This window comes from Caretta caretta, chromosome 15 (assembly GCF_965140235.1).
Source record: "Caretta caretta isolate rCarCar2 chromosome 15, rCarCar1.hap1, whole genome shotgun sequence".
In the NCBI taxonomy this organism is placed as follows: Eukaryota; Metazoa; Chordata; order Testudines; family Cheloniidae; genus Caretta; species Caretta caretta.
This window is the reverse complement of record NC_134220.1, coordinates 5,744,068-5,756,881: the sequence shown is the minus strand read 5'-3', so window position 1 is coordinate 5,756,881 and position 12,814 is coordinate 5,744,068. Positions and strand designations below refer to the sequence as shown.

Genomic DNA, 12,814 nt, shown 5'->3' with positions numbered 1-12,814 from the left:
TGAAAAACAGGTTTTCAGTCAGCCAACCTAAGAACATAACAGCCAGACTGGGTCCGACCAAAGATCCCTATATCCCAGTATCCTGTCTTCTGTCAGTGGCCAATGCCAGGTACCCCACAAGGAATGAACAGAACAATCAATCAAGTAATCCATCCCCTATCGCCCATTCCCAGCTTCTGGCAAACAGATATATAGAGCTTGCTTATTATAGAAACTTCTCTTACCTTTTGAAACTAAAGATTGTAACTCATTTGTGTGTGGATGTTTACCTGCTTTAACCTTGCACATAACTCTCATTTCCTTTCCCTAGTTAATAAAACTTCAGATAGTTTATTATAGGATTAGCAACAAGCATTGTCTTTGGTGTGAGATCTAAGGTGTGATTGACCTGTGGTAAGTGACTGATCCTTTAGGACTGGGAATAACCTGAATATTTCTGTGATTCTTGGTGTAAGAGACCATCTATTACAAAGGTAAACTCACCTGGGTAGCCAGATAGACTGGAGTACCCAAGGAGGACTGTCTGTGACTCCCTGTTTAGCTGTTACAGTGCCTGAGGAGTTTACACTTGATAACTGGTGGATGAAATCCACATATAGAATTCACAACCAATTTGGTGTTTGTGCCCTGGTTCCTAATAGTCTGCCCTGAGGGTGGTACTCACACTCTTGAGTCACTGCATGCAGTTTGACAGTGTATTGTCGCGATAGGTGACTACATATTGGTCCAAAAAGTCCCAGAACACATCGTAAACAAAGTGCTAGAAGGTTGCAGGGGTGTTCACAAGATCAGATGGCATCACTAAGTTCTCTAAGTGATCGTAATGGATTCGGAAGGTGGTCTTCCATTCATCCCCTGCCTAGATGTGCCCCAAGCTACAACCCCCCCCCCCACCCACACACACACCCTCCAGGTCCATTTTCATAGATAGCCAAGAAGACCATACGTGGTCTAGCAGTTCAGGGATCAGAGGTAAGAGGTACCTATGTAGGGTAGCTGGCTCTAGTTCAGACATTGTGTAGATTCGACCCTAAAGGGCCTGTGCCCCAGACTGCAAATCTATGGGGCAGTTGTAGTCCCGGTGCGGGGGTAGGGTAGCTGCATTATTTTTCTCTAAAACATCCCCATAGTCTTGTTATTGACAGGTAGATTGAGGGTCAGTCTTGAGTATGGCCCCATCTGACCTCTCACCAGTGCCCGGGATTCCCTGGAGATGAGCACTGCCTCACGCTAGAAGGGTCTACCCAGGTCCAAAGACCCACTGTTAGCTGTGGGCAGACAGACTTGAAGGCAAAATTTGTAGGGGAAGCTGATTTTTTGTTACCACCAGAAGACCTGGGGGTTGTAGAGAGACACTGAGTATCAGCAGGAAATGCAGGTAACAGATTGCACTGAATTGCAGTGTCGCTCGGTGTCCTTGGATGGTGACTTCCAGGATGCAGTCTCTTCCTCCATCGGACCTGGGGACAGAAGTGACCAGACTATCATCTCTAGGAGGTCCAGGGTAGATTTCAGCCATATGGGCATTTGCACAGCTTGAGCTGTAATGGTGTATATAAAGTTAGCAGCAGCAGCAGAATCAACAAGGGCCCAGCACGGAGGTATCTGTTGGGATTCATCCTGAATGCATAACTCTATCCGTACATGAAAGTGCACGGAGGACCTATGTGGCCCACAGCACATTCCAGTCAGGTCTCTCCGGACTAGTGTTTGCAAAGGGCAGGCAGCCAGAGCGGGGCCAGGCTCACTGCCATGAAAACGTAGGTTATTACGCTGGCATCGCTCCCCCACCTTGGTGGTCAGATGCAAGTGAGCCAGACTGACCCGCCTGGGCTCGGGAGTCTGGTCTGCAGCTGATGGGGCTGGGGTATCAATGGGACAGCTACGACACCCTTTTTTCTCCCCCCTTCACTCACACAACTGGTTGTCAATACAGAGAGCTAAGTTGATGAAGGCATCCAGATTGGTCGGTGTTTCTGCCTGGGCCTGCTTGTCCTTGGTCTCTTCCTGGAGCCTGTCTCAAAACGGATAAAGCTGAGCTGTCCCATTCCATTCTGCGTCAGTAGTGAGCCATTGGAAAGGTGAGGTGTATGAGGTAGCCCGGCCCAGTCAGAGCCTCCGCAGGGTGGCTTCGGCTGAGTAGCACTGAAGAGTTGAGAATGCTTGCAGGGAAGTGTTCCAGTCCTACACCACTGGGGTATTTTGTTCCAAGAGGGGAGAGCCAGTCTAACACTTCCACTTTTGCCTGCTCTGTGGAATAGGTCTGGGGTGGAGCAGGAAAAATAGGTGGCATTGATTGAGGAACCCTCTGAATTTTGGGCTGCTTCCACCAAAATGCTCAAGCAGGGTTACCCGGGTCCTTGTTGGGGAAGCAGGGCCATGATCCATGCCTGGCTGCAGTGTTTTCTTTGGGGAAGTGGACCACTTGTTCCTGAAGGGGCTGATTCGCAGCCAAAAATTGCATCACCTGAGCTCACCGTGCATGATTTTCTGCCTGGAGATGGTCAATCTGCTCCTGCGGTCCTGGTGTCCATTGGGGTGTGCTGGGGGGTGGTAAGCCTGAGGCCATTTCCACAGAGGGAGTTAGGGGTCTTCTAGCCCATGCAAACTTTCACAGCTGGGGCTTGGGTGGTCAGGATTAGTGGCTGGAGCAGTGACGGTCAGAGGCCAAGAACAGTGACAATGGGCAGAGTCAGGAACCAGGGGTCAGAGCCAAGACTCAGAGCTGGGGTCAGTTGTCCAAGAGCAAGCTGGCAGGCAGATCTGTAGCTATAGCTGGCGGAGGAGTCTATCTTGTTGCACAGACACTTCTGGGAACCCCTCTTGGGCTTAAATAGGGAGCCTGGACCAATAAGGGGCCATGAGAGAAGTTGTCAGTTTGGCCATCTGGGGTGGTACTTTCTGTGGTAGGTACGTCCATCGGGTCTGTGTCATAGGGTCTATGTGCTAACGCTGCTGGGTAACGGCTTGGAGGCACTGGCCATTCTGCACTCTGCAGAACCTCACACCCTGGCATCCTTCACCTAGGAGGTAAGTGGACAGCAAGTGCCCTCATGAAAGAGGGCTGTTAGCCAGGCCTGGCTGAAACCACTGGAGATAACTTTGGGTGAGAAAAGCTTCTTTAGACAGGAGGTCAAACCTGGTAGTTATGTTTAGGCTCCAGAAAGCATGTTATTGATCATGTTTTATATGTAGCCATTTGTTTCCAGTGTTCTGACTCACTAGCTGTAGACCATTCTTTGCTAATATTCTTGTTTTCACTCTTGCTGGCTCTATTTCCTGTGTTACACAGAGCTGGGTTCTGAGGCCTAGCTAAGAAGCTGGTGTGTTGGCAACAGCAGTCCTGGTAACTCCGTGTTCAGGGGAGCAGGGGCTGGATACTACAGGGGACATTTGGAGGCCTCGGGGCATTTCTAGCACTCGCTGTACAGAGAGAGCGAGGCCTAGGAGGCAGTTCTTGTGCTACCAGAGGCTGGTGGTTTTAGGGAGCTGATCCACAGCAGGGCTAGACAAGACGTCCTCGCATGAAGGGCAGGGGCCTCGCAACCCTGAGTACCCCTGAGAGTGTCACCAATGGGTACAGTGAGAAACTTCCCTGGGGCAAGTTAGTCCACCATTATCCACTGCAGGGTTCTTGCCTCTTTCTCTGAAGCAGCTGGCTCTGGCCACTTTTGGAACAGGCACTGGGCAAGATGGACCATGGGTCTCTGGCAGTTCTTGGGCTCCTCCAAGGGACAGGACAGTGCTGTATTTCCTACATGCCATGTTATATTTATTACGGACAATATTCCAGTCTTTGCTTTAAGGCAGGAGCACTGGTGCCCTAGAGGAATGTATTCTGGAATATGCCTGCAGTGCCATGCGTGGAGATGGCACAGGGCTATGCCAGTGTGGACAGAAAATAAGGGATCCTTGACTTAGCCTTGTTTCATGTCACAAAGGAACAAGAGGCCTTTTGCCTGCACTTCTAGAATTTACTATATTGGACAAGCTCCGCCTTGCCCAGGGATACATCACTCAGCACACCGGAGGGGCAGTGCTCAAGGCAGGGCTCCTGCCTGAGGATAAAAATAAACCTAGCTCAGCTGCCTCATCCACTCAGTTTCCAGTCCATCCTGTGCACCGAGCAGGCCGGGGTTCTGCAGAAGCAACGTACGTGATCATAGGATTAAGGACTAGATCACAATGCATACACACCAGAGGGCGGAACTAAGGCTGCGTGGACATAACTGACATTTCCTGCCTCTTCAGCACTTCATTGTGCAGCCTTAATGTGCTTTTAACAATGTTTACATGGAATTAACAGAGGATTAATTAACACTATCAAGTCTAATGACCGGTGGTTGTGATACAGAGTATCCTTTAGAAAGAGACAGCCAGTCTTGATGTAAAAAGACTTCATGTGATGAAGAATCCACTACATCACTTGGTAAGTTTCTCCAATGGCTAATTATTCTCAGTTAAAAGTTTGTGACTTAGTTCTAGGCTTGTCAGAATTTGATTGTTTAAACATGTCACTGGACAATGTTGATATTTATTTTTAAGCATTTTTATGACCAATTTAATTTTTCACAGTTGTGGGGAATTATTGGAGAGGTCAGACAATTGTTTCATGACAGAAGCCCTTTTGAATTTCAAAAAAGTAAAGCTTTATAAACCATTGAAACACCAATTGTCAACATCATGTCAAAGTATGCAAAGTAAATACCCTTAAGTCAAATCATAACTGTTTTCAATATTCATTCACTAGCCCATTTGCAACAAGCCGGATTCAGAAGTCTAGATTACTGGGTTTTGACTCTGATGAGTTCTCAAGCAGCATTACCCCCCCCCCCCCGACACTTTGCCTATCTGTAAATTCTTATTATTGATGGAAATATTTTTTCATCCATTTGTGTGTGTACAGTGAAATTGACAGGTTTCAGATGAACAGCCGTGTTAGTCTGTATTCGCAAAAAGAAAAGGAGTACTTGTGGCACCTTAGAGACTAACCAATTTATTTGAGCATGAGCTTTCGTGAGCTGATGAAGTGAGCTGTAGCTCACGAAAGCTCATGCTCAAATAAATTGGTTAGTCTCTAAGGTGCCACAAGTACTCCTTTTCTTTTTAGTGAAATTGACATTTACCAACCTCAAATCCTTCCACATCTACCTATTTCCAGTTTGAATGTTCTGTCTTTAAATTCCAGGCCTTGAACCTTGGCCTGCCTTGGTTTGCTAACTTAAATATCTCTGCTATCAGAGATCTTCTCCCCACATAGGTGCTTACAGCCCGTGATCAAGTCATATCTCAACCTTCTCTTGAATAAACTAAATAGTTTGAGGTTTAGTTTCCCAGGGGAAGGTAGGTTTTCCAGACTTCAAGTCATTCGTGTGGCTCTTATCTGAACACTTTCCAATTTTTCAACCTCCTTTTTTGAAATATGGACATCAGACCTGGATGTATTATCCTAACACATGCCATATACACTCATGCCATACACAGAAGTAATCCCACCTCCTTACTCCTGCTTGATGTTCCTCTGCTTAACCTCCGAGGGTCACAGTAGGCCTCCTGTACACTGCAGTGCACTGAGGGCACGTTTAGTTGGTTTCCACCAGAACATTTAAGTCCTTCTCAAGGTCCCTGCTTTCCAGGAGACAGCTGTGGATCTTGTCAGTGTGACCTAGATTCTTGGTTCCTAGATGTATGACTTTGCATTTGGCTGCATTAAACCACATTTGTTTGTGCCCAGTTTACTGAGTGATCCAGGGTTTAAACAGTGGATTGGTCTTTGTTTTCTTCTGCAAACCCAAACGTCAGTCACTCAGGGGAGGAATGTGGGTCGAAGTGGTTTGTTTCCACTCAAGGGTTAATAAAGGTGACTCCCTGTCCTAGGTGGAGCTGTTGTGTTTTTCTGTGTTCTGAGCTGCATGTGAGTAGTAGTATAAAGAGTGTCTACCCCACAAAGAAGCCCCATGGCAGCGAGTCTGAGAACCTGGTTCTACCAATGGTTCATTGTCAAACTGGGAGGGCGTATCTAGTGGGGTCCTACCAGGGTCAGTCCTGGATCCAGTACTATTCACTATTTTCATTAATGATTTGGATAAGGGAGTGAAGAGTATGTTTATAAAATGTGCAGATGACACAAAGCTGGGAGGGGTTGGAGACAGCTTGGAGGACACAATTAGAATTCAAAATGACCATGACCAGTTGGAGAATTGGTCTGAAATCAGCAAGGTGAAATTCAATAAAGACAAGTACAAAGATCTCGACTTAAGATGGAAAAATCAAATGCATAGTTGCAAAACAGGGAATAATTGGCATGGTATAGTTCTGCTGAAAATAATCTGGGGGTTATAGTGGATCATGAATTGAATAAGAGTCAATAGTGTGATGCAGCTTCAAAGCAGGCTAATATTGTGGGGTGTATTAACAGCAGTGTTGTACGGAAGATGGAGGGGTGGTAATTGTCCCACTCTACTTGGGCTCAGCTGGAGTACTGTGTCTAATTCTGGACACCACACTTTAGGGAAGATGTGGGCAAATTGGAGCGTGTCCAGAGGAGAGCAACAAAAATGATAGAAGGTTTTGAAACCTCACCTATGAGGGAAGGTTAAAAAACAAACCCAACAACAACTGGGCATGTTTAGTCAAAAGAAAAGAAGACTTGGGGGAGGAACCTGATAATAGTCTTCAATTATGTTAAGGGATGTTATAAAGAGGACTGTGATCAATTGTTCTCCATGTTCACTGAAGGTAGGACAAGAAGTAATGGGCTTAATCTGCAGAAAAGGAGATTTTAGGTTAGATAGCAGAAAAAACTTTAACCACAAGGGTAGTTAAGGTCTGGTATAGGCTTCCAAAAGAGGCTGTGGAATCCCAATCATTGGAGGTTTTTAAAAACAGATTGGACAAACACCTGTTAGACCCTCCTTATGTTTACTTGGTCCTGCCTCAGTGTAGGTGGCTGGACCTGATGACATCTTGTGGTCCTTCCACCCCTACCTTTCTACGATTCTATAAGGGGAGACTTGATTACAATCTAGAAGTACCTACTTATAGAGAACAAATATTTAATAATGGGCTCTTCAATCTATCAGAAGATATAATATGAACCGATGGCTGGAAGTTGAAGGTAGACAAATTCAGGCAGGAAATGAGGTGTGAATTGTTAAGGGTTGAGTGTAATTAACTATTGGAACACAGTTTACCAAGAGTCATGGTGGATTCCCCATCACTGGCAATTTAAAAAATCAAGATTGGATGTTTTTTGAAAAGATCTGCTCCAGGAATTATTGTGGGTCAGGACTCTGGCCTGTATGAGGAAGGAGGTCAGACTAGATGATGACAAAGATCCCTGATGGTCTTAAAATCTATGAACAACACAGGCCAGACATGGTGTTGCTCCTTCCACCAGTTTAGGAAGCTCTTCACATGCAAGGGGACCATGACCTGCCTGTCCAAGGTGTCCCTAGTCAGAGAACAACCAACATTGGAAGCAGTGGAAGTGTAACCTTGCACGATTGGTCCCAAAGGTACATGCTACCATATTGCCAAGGAGTTGAAGACAGCTCCTTAGTGATGTCTGAGGGCTTCCCTGAATCACCCCTAGCAGTCCCGACAGTCACAAATCTGTTTGAAAGGAAGTACACACCGGCTGTCCCGGAGTCCATGTATGCCCCTATAAATGGTATTCCTTGCACTGGTACTAATGTTGGTTTCTTTACAGACAGCTGTAGGCCCAACTCCTAGAACAGAGCCTTCTGACTGGATGACAACACTGCCTGGAAAGAGCAGCCTTTGAGAAGCCAGTCACTGAGGTACAAGTAAGCCACCACAACTGCTAGAACCTTCAAGAACACTGAAAACAGACCAACGGAAAAGCACTTGTTATTGGAAATGATCTTTGCCTACAGTGAATATTTCCTATGTGATGGGTGTTTGGCTATATGGAAAGAGGTTTCTTGTAGGTAAAGGGATGAAAACCAATCCCCTTCCTCTAGAGCAGGAATTATGATTGTTAAGAGTCACCATCCTGGTCTTTTCAGGCTTCACAAATTTGTCCAACTGTCTCAGATCTAAGAGTAGCCTCCAATCTCTGTCCTTTTTCAGTACTAGGAAATATTATGAATAGACCCCCCCCCCGCTACCCCTGTGAGGGGAAGGGACTGGCTCTATTGCTCCTAGCTGGAGGAGAGTCCACCTCTTGCCTTAGTAGAAGACCATGAGAGGGTACCTGAAGAGGGACAGGGAATGGGTGTGAAAGGGAGTGGCAAAAACTGGGTGGTGTTGCCTGATGTTATGACCATCATTGGTCTATGGTGATCCGCTCCCAGGCCTGGTGAAAATGGACAACATGGTCCCCAGAGGGAGTGAGGGTGTAACTGTAAAATCAGAGGAATGGAAGGAATTGAACCTTCATTCAACCCACCAAAGCTGCTGTTTAGATGACACCTGGGTGGTTGCAGAGGGTGGCCCTCTTCCTCTGAAATCTGTCTGTTTCTGTGGAGTTCCCTGGGTCTTTGGTGCCTTGAGAACTGAGCAGGGCATGATTTTTGGGCAGTCTGGGACCTACTGAAATGGTTCTTGCTTGTAGGCCTGTAAACACCCAACTAATGTAGGGTAGCCCTGGTGTCCTTAAGCGTGAGCAGGGAGCCATTTGTGGTCTCTGAGAAGAGTTTATGACCATCAAAGGGGAGGTCACCTATTGTGTTTTGAACCTCTATTGGAAATCCTGAAAGTTGGAGTCATGACTCCCTGTGCATAACTATCACCGTGGAGATAGACCTGGCAGCTGTATCCGCAACAGCTAAGGATGCTTGGAGAGCTGGTCTGGTCATCAGTTGACCCGCCGCAACAATAGACTGGAATGGTTCCCTACAGTCACATGGCAGATGTTTAATAAAGGCTGTAAACTTCTTGTAATTAGTTAAGTTTTTTTGGCCATGGCCACCTGATAGCGCGTGATGCAGAACTTCAATATTGGGGACGAGTAAGGAAAGACTGGATCTCTTTGCATGAAAGTCTGATCCTTGTCACAGGGTAGCCCTTGAAAAATACTGCCTATCCTGCTCATTCACAGCATCCATCATGTGGCAGTTAGGTTGCTGATGGGAAAACAAAGTCTGAGTCCTTAAGGGCACATACTACTACTTGTTGCCCTTTTGCATGTTGGTGGCATGGCCTCGGTCATGCTGTCTGAGCTGGATCCAGGAGAGCCTCATTGACAGGTAGTGCCACTCTGGAGGGTGTTGCTAAGTGCAAAATATCAAGCAGCCTGTGCTGCTAGTCTTTGACATCCTCCAGAGGGATCTGTAGGGCACTCGCTACCCTTCTAATGAGGACCTGAAATTTTCATCGAAAGAGGGGGAAGCTTGAGTGCCTCATCCAGCGGCAACAACAAAATGGGAGTTTCAGGGGTGACTTCCTCATCTGCCCTCCAACATCTCCTGCCTTGGAAGGGTAGAGGGAAGATGTGGAACCCCGGTCTCCCTAAAGGACAGTACCAGTAGTTTACTGGATTGTTGCAGATAAGCAGCCCACGGGTCCCAATATGGTCATTGTGGGGGTCTATAAGGGAGCAGAAGTTGTGTACAGGGCTGATTCCACCATGCTTGATGAGCCACAGAGTCCTCACTGTGCGAGGGCAGGTTCCTACAGGGCTAGGTAGGAGAACCTCAAACAGAACTTGAGGAGACCAACGGAATCCTCTTCTTTTTCCTCAAAATATTCCCATGGGGGAGCAGCCACTGAGGACAGAGGAGAAACCTCTGCCAGGGAGCAGCCACTCAGAGACCGAGATCTTGGTACCACGAGATGCTCGGTACCTGACAGCAACAGGGACTCTGGTTCATCCAACACTGAGCAATCCCTCGAGTATCAGAACTTCTGTGGTACTGGACAGGACCCTGGTACTGACACCATACCTGAGGCTGCTGTGGCTGGAGCTGCCAGTGCCAGTAATGAGCATACTACAGGCTTTGTGAGTGTCAAACACCAATGCTTGCTTGGTACAGAGGGTCCAGGCACCCCCAGCTGAGCTTGCATTGGTAATTATGACTGGTGTGTCACAGCACCCATGGCTGAGCAGGACGCTTCAGTGCTGATGGGACCGAGCTCAGTGGTACCTTGTGCTTACCCTCCTTAGTGGTGGAGAGCACAGGAGCACTATCAGCTGTGCTGCCTCTCCTTGGAGCCCCAGGCCTTTACGGGCCCACCGGTACCAGAGGAAGAGTCCTCCAGAAGACAAGGGTCCCAAGGGTCCCTCTTACCTCCAACTAGCAACCACTCTAAACTAACGGCCACAGCAAACAGAGAAGGCTGAGCACTCTAGGCGGACACACCAAGGTTCTGTCCTGGGCTGAGGTGGTAGGGAAGAAACTGAGGGCGGTTTGCCTATGCACCTGTATATAGCCTCTATGTCTGCCACAAGGAGGCTTAGGGGGCACGTGTGGGCTGAATGGGCACCAGTAGCTAGAACTCTCCAATAAGGGCTTGAGGGGCACATGCAGACGCACACCTGAAGTGCAGCACCCATGGGGTCGCTACTCCAAAAAGAAGGGGGAGCACTTGAGTGGAGGGGCAGAGAGTTCAGGAGGAAATTGTGGTGAAGACCCCAGGGGCAGTGGATTAGGGGAAGGATTTGGGGGGGAGGGGTGTCAGCAGTTTGTGGGGTTAGTGAGGGAGGGGCCGGAGAAGTGCTCAGGGTGGAGCAGTTTAGGATGATGTTTGTGGCTGGCTGTGGATTAGGGGGAGGGCTATATCTGGAAGTGTTTGAGTTCTGGCTGAGCCCCCTGGTAGATTAGGAAGCACATGCCCAGGGGCTAGGTTTACAGGGAATACACTCATGGACAGAGCAGGGCAATAGTTGATGGTTCAGTTAGGTGGCCAAAACAAAAAAAAACCCGATTGCTTCAGTTTTTCCACCCCAAAATGAAAACCTAAAAAAACCCAGTTTCAGGTCACATGAAACACTGACCGGGGAGTCAAATCAACACTTTTAAACAAAACACGGATTTAAATCGACATTTCATTTCAAAAATGTCATGGCAAAACATTGTTCGGAAAATGTCAATTCACAATGGAATGTCAAAACTGGTCATTTAAAAAAATGTCCAACCAAACCCAACCGTGACTTTTCCAAACACATTCCAGGTGAAACTACTGGCTGAATTTGACCCCGATTAGTGAGTAGGTGCAGAGCCCCTCCCCATGAACTTTTTGGGGCACATTTACTTTTCACCAAATTTTTATTTGCCCCTCTCTACTCCAGCAGGAACTTTGTGCAACACTTGCTGATACTCTATTGTGAACCCTAAGGCTTCCAATCATGAATCACAAATCAGGCCCTTCAAAATCCTGCGACTTTAAAAATGTCAGGTTCTATACATTGACCTTCTGGTGTTTCCATCCCAGCCTCTAGGAGCCACATTCCAGCTTTTCTCCCCACGGAGGAGGGCTAGAAACTGACCCTTGTTTTAAAGGTCAGCTGAGATTCTCCCATATTCATATGATTCCAGGAGCTGGGGTTTCACTGAATTCATCACAGACCATGAGACTCTCACTAACACCCCTAGACACAAGCTTTCACTCTCGTGCCTCTCATTAACAGAAGTTGGTCCAATGAAAGGTATTAACCCCACTCCACCCCCAATGCCCTGGGACTGACATGGCTACAATACTGTTAACATTCTGAGTCAGCCACACTAGACAGCAATTTGTGGGTGAGGTCGTGACAGTGGTGAACACAATGGTAATGATGTAAGTAGGGCCCTTATCTTCAGGGTGAGAACTACCTGGGGGGAGTGGTGGTTTCGTGTGAGCACCAGGGGGAGTAAACCCTCTCCCAAGGCCTTTCTTGAAGACTTGTGTGCTGAGGGGAGGAGGAGCAGGAGCTGCATTAGCAGCAAGGAGTCTGTCATGGGCAGCGCAAGAACCACGGGCTGGGGGGAGGCTAGCTCCCAGCCCCACCCCTTCCACATCAGAGCCCATAGTCCCCCACTGTGGAGGCTGGCCCCTGCCCCAGGTTAGTACCCACAGCCCCAGGAGGGTGGGCAGTGCGGCTGCAGCCGCCACAGCCCTGGGAGGCATGGCCCCAGCCTGAGCTGGGGCCACCGCCCAGGACAAGCAGCAGAGCAGGAAGGGGTCTGGGGGAAGAGCATGCTCAGAGCCACGCCTGGCCGTTTAGGGAGGCACAGCCTCCCACGGTCTAGGGTGGCCACCACCCATACAGCCTCTAGGAACCCAGAGGGGAATGAAGGAGGGTAGCACTCCTAGGGGCTGCAGCAGAGCTAATCCCCTGAACACCTTTCAGGCAGGGGCACTACTCAAATCCTGCAGCAGGAGAATCAAGAATGAGAACTAAGGGCTGCTTTCTCCTTTCCCTTGTGCACTGCCAAAGGCAGCTGGGCACATTCCTGGTCTTCTAATGAAAGAAAGCTGTTTTAGGACTCCTCCCTCTCCTGAAGGGGAAGCTTTATGAGCCAGGAAACCATTTCCACATTACTTTGTTTCATACCCTGCTTGGCAGCACTTCAGTTAGCGGATTGACCGGGGAAGGAGGGAACTGCAAGAGGCAGATACCTCTATGTCTTCACAGGCACGCCTTAGACCCTTGGCCTGCAGCAGGGAAGGCGGGACCCCCCCCTTCTGCATTTGTGGGATCAGTTTTGGGCCCCAGGAGCAGGTGCAAACAGTGGCAATAGGCTCAGCAGCTACCAAGTCATTTTAAAGGACACTCTGTGCTAGTTCTTCCAGAAGAGGCAGGACAGTAGTTTGAAAGTTTAGGGCCCTTCCATCTACCCAGCTTGGAGTCGCACAAGACCCTGGCTCC

General features: G+C 48.2%; 1 long non-coding RNA gene across 1 annotated transcript; it reads left to right on the top strand.

The window, feature by feature from the left end:
• The first annotated feature begins 4,114 nt into the window (after positions 1-4,114).
• On the top strand, positions 4,115-8,907 carry LOC142069372 (uncharacterized). Its single transcript, XR_012665157.1, has 2 exons — positions 4,115-4,429; positions 7,712-8,907. It is a non-coding gene; the product is annotated as an uncharacterized LOC142069372 (long non-coding RNA).
• The last annotated feature ends 3,907 nt before the right edge of the window (positions 8,908-12,814 follow it).